At 44.9% G+C, this 7,041-nt stretch overlaps 1 pseudogene; it reads right to left on the reverse strand.

Moving 5' to 3' along the window:
- Window positions 1-2,978: 2,978 nt before the first annotated feature.
- Window positions 2,979-3,096, reverse strand: LOC126095249 (5S ribosomal RNA; annotated as a pseudogene).
- Between the last annotated feature and the right edge of the window lie 3,945 nt (window positions 3,097-7,041).

Consider the following 7,041-nt stretch of genomic DNA (forward strand, 5'->3'; position numbering starts at 1 on the left):
TTCAGGAAATTAAAGACGTCGGCCGTGCGATGTGGCCGGGCACCATCTTGCATAAACCACGAGGTGTTCGCAGTGTCGTCTAAGGCAGTTTGTACCGCCACAAATTCACGAAGAATGTCCAGATAGCGTGATACAGTAATCGTTTCGGATCTGAAAAATGAGCCAATGATACCTTTGGAAGAAATGGCGGCCCAGACCAGTACTTTTTGAGGATGCAGGGACGATGGGACTGCAACATGGGGCTTTTCGGTTCCCCATATGCGCCAGTTCTGTTTATTGACGAAGCCGTCCAGGTAAAAATAAGCTTCTTCAGTAAACCAAATGCTGCCCACTTGCATTTCGCCGTCATCAATCCTGTGCACTATATCGTTAGCGAATGTCTCTAGTGCAGCAATGGTAGCGGCGCTGAGGGGTTGCCGCGTTTGAATTTTGTATGGATAGAGGTGTAAACTCTGGCGCATGAGACGATACGTGGACGTTGGCGTCATTTGGACCGCAGCTGCAACACGGCGAACGGAAACCCGAGGCCGCTGTCGGATCACCTGCTGCACTAGCTGCGCGTTGCCCTCTGTGGTTGCCGTACGCGGTCGCCCTACATTTCCAGCACGTTCATCCGTCACGTTCCCAGTCCGTTGAAATTTTTCAAACAGATCCTTTATTGTATCGCTTTTCGGTCCTTTGGTTACATTAAACCTCCGTTGAAAACTTCGTCTTGTTGCAACAACACTGTGTTCTAGGCGGTGGAATTCCAACACCAGAAAAATCCTCTGTTCTAAGGAATAAACCATGTTGTCTACAGCACACTTGCACGTTGTGAACAGCACACGCTTACAGCAGAAAGACGACGTACAGAATGGCGCACCCACAGACTGCGTTGTCTTCTATATCTTTCACATCACTTGCAGCGCCATCTGTTGTTGAAAATTGTAACTACTGTAATTTCGAAAGTTTGTCCGCCTGAAAATGTACTGTTGTCCCAAGCATATTGCAACAAACGGTGTATTTCTATCGCTGCTCGTTTAGTTTTTATTGCCGTTTCAAATATACCGGTCATTTTTGAAACACCCTGTACTTAGTTACATACTTGTTCCGTAGATCTTTTGAAAGGGTCTTTTACCGAAACGATGTGGAACGAGTTAGTTGTGAGTTACACGACTGTGCAGAGTCTTGAAGAACAGCCACTACTGCAGCAGCGAGAGGCTGCGCTGACTGCTAGCGCCACACAACAGCGTTGCATGCCAGGAGAACACGGCAAGCGCCATAATCCGTTTTTCCAGAAGCTTCGCTCAGTGGAAGGAGAGTCGAAATAAGGGAACACGTGTTTCACCTTATCTATAGATAGTCGACCGTTTCTGAGAAAACGACCTCAAAGTTTTCGATGTAATCTGGATGCCTTTTAGCTAGGTGTTCAGTCCAGCTGGTGGCAGAGTGGACTGCGTTGTGGCGTTTCACTTTTTCTCTCCTGTGTTAGAAACCCTACTCTTTTTACGAAGAGCATTCAAGTTCTAAGGCCTCCGATTTTTTTTCTAATTAACTACTCACCCGAAATCGAGGAAACTGGCGTTGCTTCTCGACGTAACCGCCCTGCAGACGTACATATTTTTCACAACGCTGACGCCATGATTCCATGGCAGCGGCGAAGGCTTCTTTAGGAGTCTGTTTCGACCACTGGAAAATCGCTGAGGCAATAGCAGCACGGCTGGTGAATGTGCGGCCACGGAGAGTGTCCTTCATTGTTGGAAAAAGCCAAAAGTCACTAGGAGCCAGGTCAGGTGAGTAGGGAACATGAGGAATCACTTCAAAGTTGTTATCACGAAGAAACTGTTGTGTAACGTTAGCTCGATGTGCGGGTGCGTTGTCTTGGTGAAACAGCACACGCGCAGCCCTTCCCGGACGTTTTTGTTGCAGTGCAGGAAGGAATTTGTTCTTCATAACATTTTCGTAGGATGCACGTGTTACCGTAGTGCCCTTTGGAACGCAATGGGTAAGGATAACGCCCTCGCTGTCCCAGAACATGGACACCATCATTTTTTCAACACTGGCGGTTACCCGAAATTTTTTTGGTGGCAGTGAATCTGTGTGCTTCCATTGAGCTAACTGGCGCTTTGTTTCTGGATTGAAAAATGGCATCCATGTCTCATCCGTTGTCACAACCGACGAAAAGAAAGTCCCATTCATGCTGTCGTTGCGCGTCAACATTGCTTGGCAACATGCCACACGGGCAGCCATGTGGTCGTCCGTCATCATTCGTGGCACCGACCTGGATGACACTTTTCGCATTTTCAGGTCGTCATGCAGGATTGTGTGCACAGAACCCACAGAAATGCCAACTGTGGAGGCGATCTGTTCAACAGTCATTCGGCGATCCCCCAAAACAATTCTCTCCACTTTCTCGATCATGTCGTCAGACCGTCTTGTGCGAGACCGAGGTTGTTTCGGTTTGTTGTCACACGATGTTCTGCCTTCATTAAACTGTCGCACCCACGAACGCACTTTCGACACATCCATAACTCCATCACCACATGTCTCCTTCAACTGTCGATGAATTTCATTTGGTTTCACACCACGCAAATTCAGAAAACGAATGATTGCACGCTGTTCAAGTAAGGAAAACGTCGCCATTTTAAGTATTTAAAACAGCTCTCATTCTCGCCGCTGGCGATAAAATTCCATCTGACGTACGGTGCTGCTCGTATTTTATCTTTTTCATTTTTGTACCCATGTCCGTAGAAGGTTGCTACACAAATGTTTCTTATCAAGTTAGGACATACAAGCAGCACTCCGTCGTCAGGCCACAAGTGGCCCATCGAGACTATCCGACCGCCGTGTCATCCTCACCTGAGGATGCGGATATGATGGGCGTGTGATCAGCACACCGCTCTCCCGGTCGTTACGCTGATTTCCTTTGGCCGGAGCCGCTACTATTCGGTCGAGTAGCTCCTCAATTGGCCTCACGAGGCTGGGTGCACCCCGAAAAATGGCAACAGTACATGGCGGCCCGGATGGTCACCCATCCAAGTGCCGGCCACGCTCGACAGCGCTTAACTTCGGTGATCTTACGGGAACCGGTGTATCCACTGCGGCAAGGCCGTTGCCAGGACATACAAGGGTGTTATATTAATTGAAAAATTAAAACCGGGTTTCACAATAACTGTTATAATATAATGTATGTGTGTATGGAATTTTCAGAGTTTATAATATTTCTAAATTCTCATATTCGTATTTTTCATTCTTATATCAATTCTTAAGACTTATGTTTTATTCATATGTTTATTCTGCAGGAAGATTTGGAGCATTCTCTTGATATTTGAAACATAGAAATTCCGAACAGCACGACCACCGCGCGAAGGCAGGTTTGCCACAGCGACGTTTCTTCGCACGAATTTCATTCGGGAAAGAAACGTCGTTAGCACTACTGAAGATTTCACGCCTTGGCAATGATTTCCCGATAAACCACACATAACGGATCACTTTCCCGAAAACTGATGCTTTCTATTAATTATGAATGAGGATACACTACAGGAATTTCATCTAAAATAACTTCAAATAATTTTTAGTAGACGAATAAGTACAACGTTGTTTAACATAAGTTGGAAAACATTCGCGTAGTAATCTTCTACTGACAAGAGTAGATAAAATAAATGTCGTGTGACTAAGGCCTCCCGTCGCGTAGAACGTTCGCCGGGTGCAACTCTTTCGATTTGACGCCACTTCGGCGACTTGCGCGTCGATGGGGATGAAGTGATGATGAGCCAGACAACACAACACCCAGTCCCTGAGCGGAGAAAATCTCCGACCCAGTCGGGAATCGACCCCGATTGACATTCTGTCACGCTGACCACTCGCCTACCGGGGGCGGACAGTAGATAAATGGTAAACAAAAATAAAAGTAATACTCGGTTCGAAAACGATGCTAGCCATTGTGCTTTGGCTAAGCTATTTACTCGCTAAAAGAGACACAAAGTATCTTGAAACTTTGACCGTCATTTTCTCACAAACAGTAGAAGATATACTGATAAGCCGAGATACTAGTTCGCTTATTGTGACTCCTCTTCCAATGAGCGAAGTGTGTGGAAAAGCGGATTGTGGCACTTGCCGTGTTCTCCTCGTTGCCGGACTGCTAGCTATTCTTGGCATTTTACTGTCCCTGTTAATGCATTTCGATACACCAAATATAACGCTAAATTCATATGAGATTGTTCTATCGGATTGGCACGTAAAATTCCTCTGTAAAATTTGCTTCGTTTGTAATGGGAAACACATCGATGTTAGCTTTCGCATGAAAGACGTTATGACCAGTGTTCGTTGAGGCTGCCTCCAGCTACCCGTTTCAAAAACAAAAATCTAAATATATATGGTTTTTTCGTTATATATTTGCCATTTCGTTGGAGACCTTGTAACGCCGGAAATGCATATCCTCCTATTTCCATCTATTGTACTATAATTTTTTTTCCTTGTTTTGTTACCTCAAGATATGACATTTCTGTCTCTTTATATATTGTAATTATTTTACTGTTTGTATATATCTATATTTACGCATTTATGTCGATGTATAATTGGTTGATTTGTAAATATTATTTGTATTTTTACGCTGGGTCTTGCCTAGGGAAAACTATGCTATCGAACGAATACGTCGATAGGTCGTGTGGAGAACCAGAGTGTTTAGGATCTTTGGTAGTGTTAACTCTGTCGCGTGGAGCGCGGAGAGAGAGAGTCTGGCTGGAGTAGCGAGTGGAGCAGGTGTGTTGTGTGAAGCTCCCGCGAGTTGCCGCGCTTTCGGGGTTTGGCAGCATGTAATTGCGCTCGACTTGCGATGATAGTTTCTGACATGGTGTCGCGGTCGGGAAGCATTATCTGGCGCACATCAAGAGCCCGTTTCGTCTGGTGACCGTGTCGAGAAGAAGGCGCGCCAACATTCAGCTTCTGCAACAGCGACGGCCGACAATGAGTGACTGTCGCCACCTCCTCGATCGACGGCTTCAAACCTTCAATCAACCAACAAGGAAGACTGGAAGCACGTAAAGTTTTAGAACTGTATGGCAGACCTCAGCTTTTCAAACAGTTCCATTTTCGTAACTATAATTACAGCAACTTAGCATGAACATTTGTTGCTCATTGTCCCAATTGCATTACCAAGCAGGGTCCCTTCCTTTTCCGGAATGAACCCGAGTGTCGTTGAAATTCAAACGCCAGCATCAATCTATTTCACTGCTTTAATTTCAAAGTTCAGTTAAGGTATTCATGGCAGGCTACAATATTTAGATTACACAAGCACAAATTGTTACCGTATTTTAGCTTACCTGTGACTGCAGCTCAGCTTGGTATGTACTAAATTTTACTATTGTTAATTGTTCAGAATCATTTAATTCAAGTTCAAAGTTAAATCTCTTATTTCTAAATTGCGTAGATTCAAGTAGCTTTTGAAATGATTGTTGAGGTAGTCCAAGACTAACCGTATTTTACTGAATTTCGATGTGCTTCAGAAAGAAAGCTCACTATTAACTTCAGTCACTAAATTAACTTTCGATTATCCGGTTTTATTAATTCTTTTGCTAAATTAAGTCAGAGTGTAGCGAAATTTATTACTTCTGACAAACTTTCAGTTTTCACACTACACGTGTCAACCTTCAGTTGCCAAGCTTCTAGTGCTAATTATATGTGTAATAATCTTTCTTTTTCAGTTACTATAGTAATTGTCCTTAGGACTGGCGACCGTAATTTTCCCCAAATCTCAAATATCTAATTACCGCTAGTTAATTGTTAACGTAACGGCCGCACATTTACTTTATTTATTAACTTTACCCCTTTTCAAAATTAATGTCCACCAGTTTCATTTGCATTTTTCCTTTCATTTAGATGTAACCCTTTCCGCCCTCTTTACCGACAGATTAACTTCGGTGACGATTGCTTTTCCCAAATTCCCATTAGGTACACGCGGTTTCATTTTTCACTGTTATTAAGGTCGATAAGTGAGGGGGAGGTTACAACTAATAGACACGATTCCTGAGCGTCTTCATCACACAGCGAAAGCAAGGTGAAACTGCATTGTCGCACGTCGTAGGCCGGCGAACTGTGGCGGAACTAACATCAGACTTTAATGCCGGGCAAAGAACAAGTGCGTCTGAACACACAGTGCACCGAAAACTGCTAAATCTGGGCCTCCGCAACCGGCGACCCATGCATGTGCCAATGTTAACACCGCGACATCGGCAACTACGAGTGTAATGGGCACGTGACCATTGGTACTGGACGTTGGCGCAATGGCAGAGCGTTGAATGGTCTGATGAATCCCGATACCTTCTGCATCATGCCGATTGGAGGGCGGGAATTCGTCGTCTTCCAAGGGAACAGCCGCTTGACACCTGTACTGAGGGAAGGATACAAGCTGGCAGCGGTTCTGTTATGCTCTTGGGAGCATTCACGTGGGCATCCATGAGGAGAGTGGAGACGGCCTACGTGCATCGTACACTGGTTGCAGACCACGTACACCAATTCACTACGATCGTATTGACGGAAAGCAGTGGCATTTTTCAACAAGATAATGCGCCATATCACAAGGATAGTAGTGTGATGGACTAGTTGTGTCCCAATTGGTGTGCTGGCTGGCACAACTCGACAGATCTGAACCCGATCGAACACGTCTGGGATGTGACTGAAAGGGCGTCTGAGCTCTTCGGCACCCTCCCTGGAATTTACGGGTTTTAGGTGGCTTTTGTGTGCAAATGTGGTGCCAACTCTCTCCGGCAATCTACCAAGGCCTCATTGCTTCCATGACACGACGTATGGCAGCTGTTCTCTGTGCCAAAGATGGACATACCGGTTATTGGATGGATGGTCATAATGCTCTGGCTGTTCACTGTATATCCATCATTACATCTCTGATGATCGAACTGTCTCTAAGACATCAATCCTCTAAGCTGGTGATGACGATAATGTTCGTAAAGTAAGAATCCATTTCAATAATAAAGAGAATTTATTTATCAACTGCAAGACCGGTTTCAGGGCATTATAACTCCATTCTCAGATGCTAACAATTGTAGA

This window comes from Schistocerca cancellata, chromosome 1 (assembly GCF_023864275.1).
Source record: "Schistocerca cancellata isolate TAMUIC-IGC-003103 chromosome 1, iqSchCanc2.1, whole genome shotgun sequence".
In the NCBI taxonomy this organism is placed as follows: domain Eukaryota; kingdom Metazoa; phylum Arthropoda; class Insecta; order Orthoptera; family Acrididae; genus Schistocerca; species Schistocerca cancellata.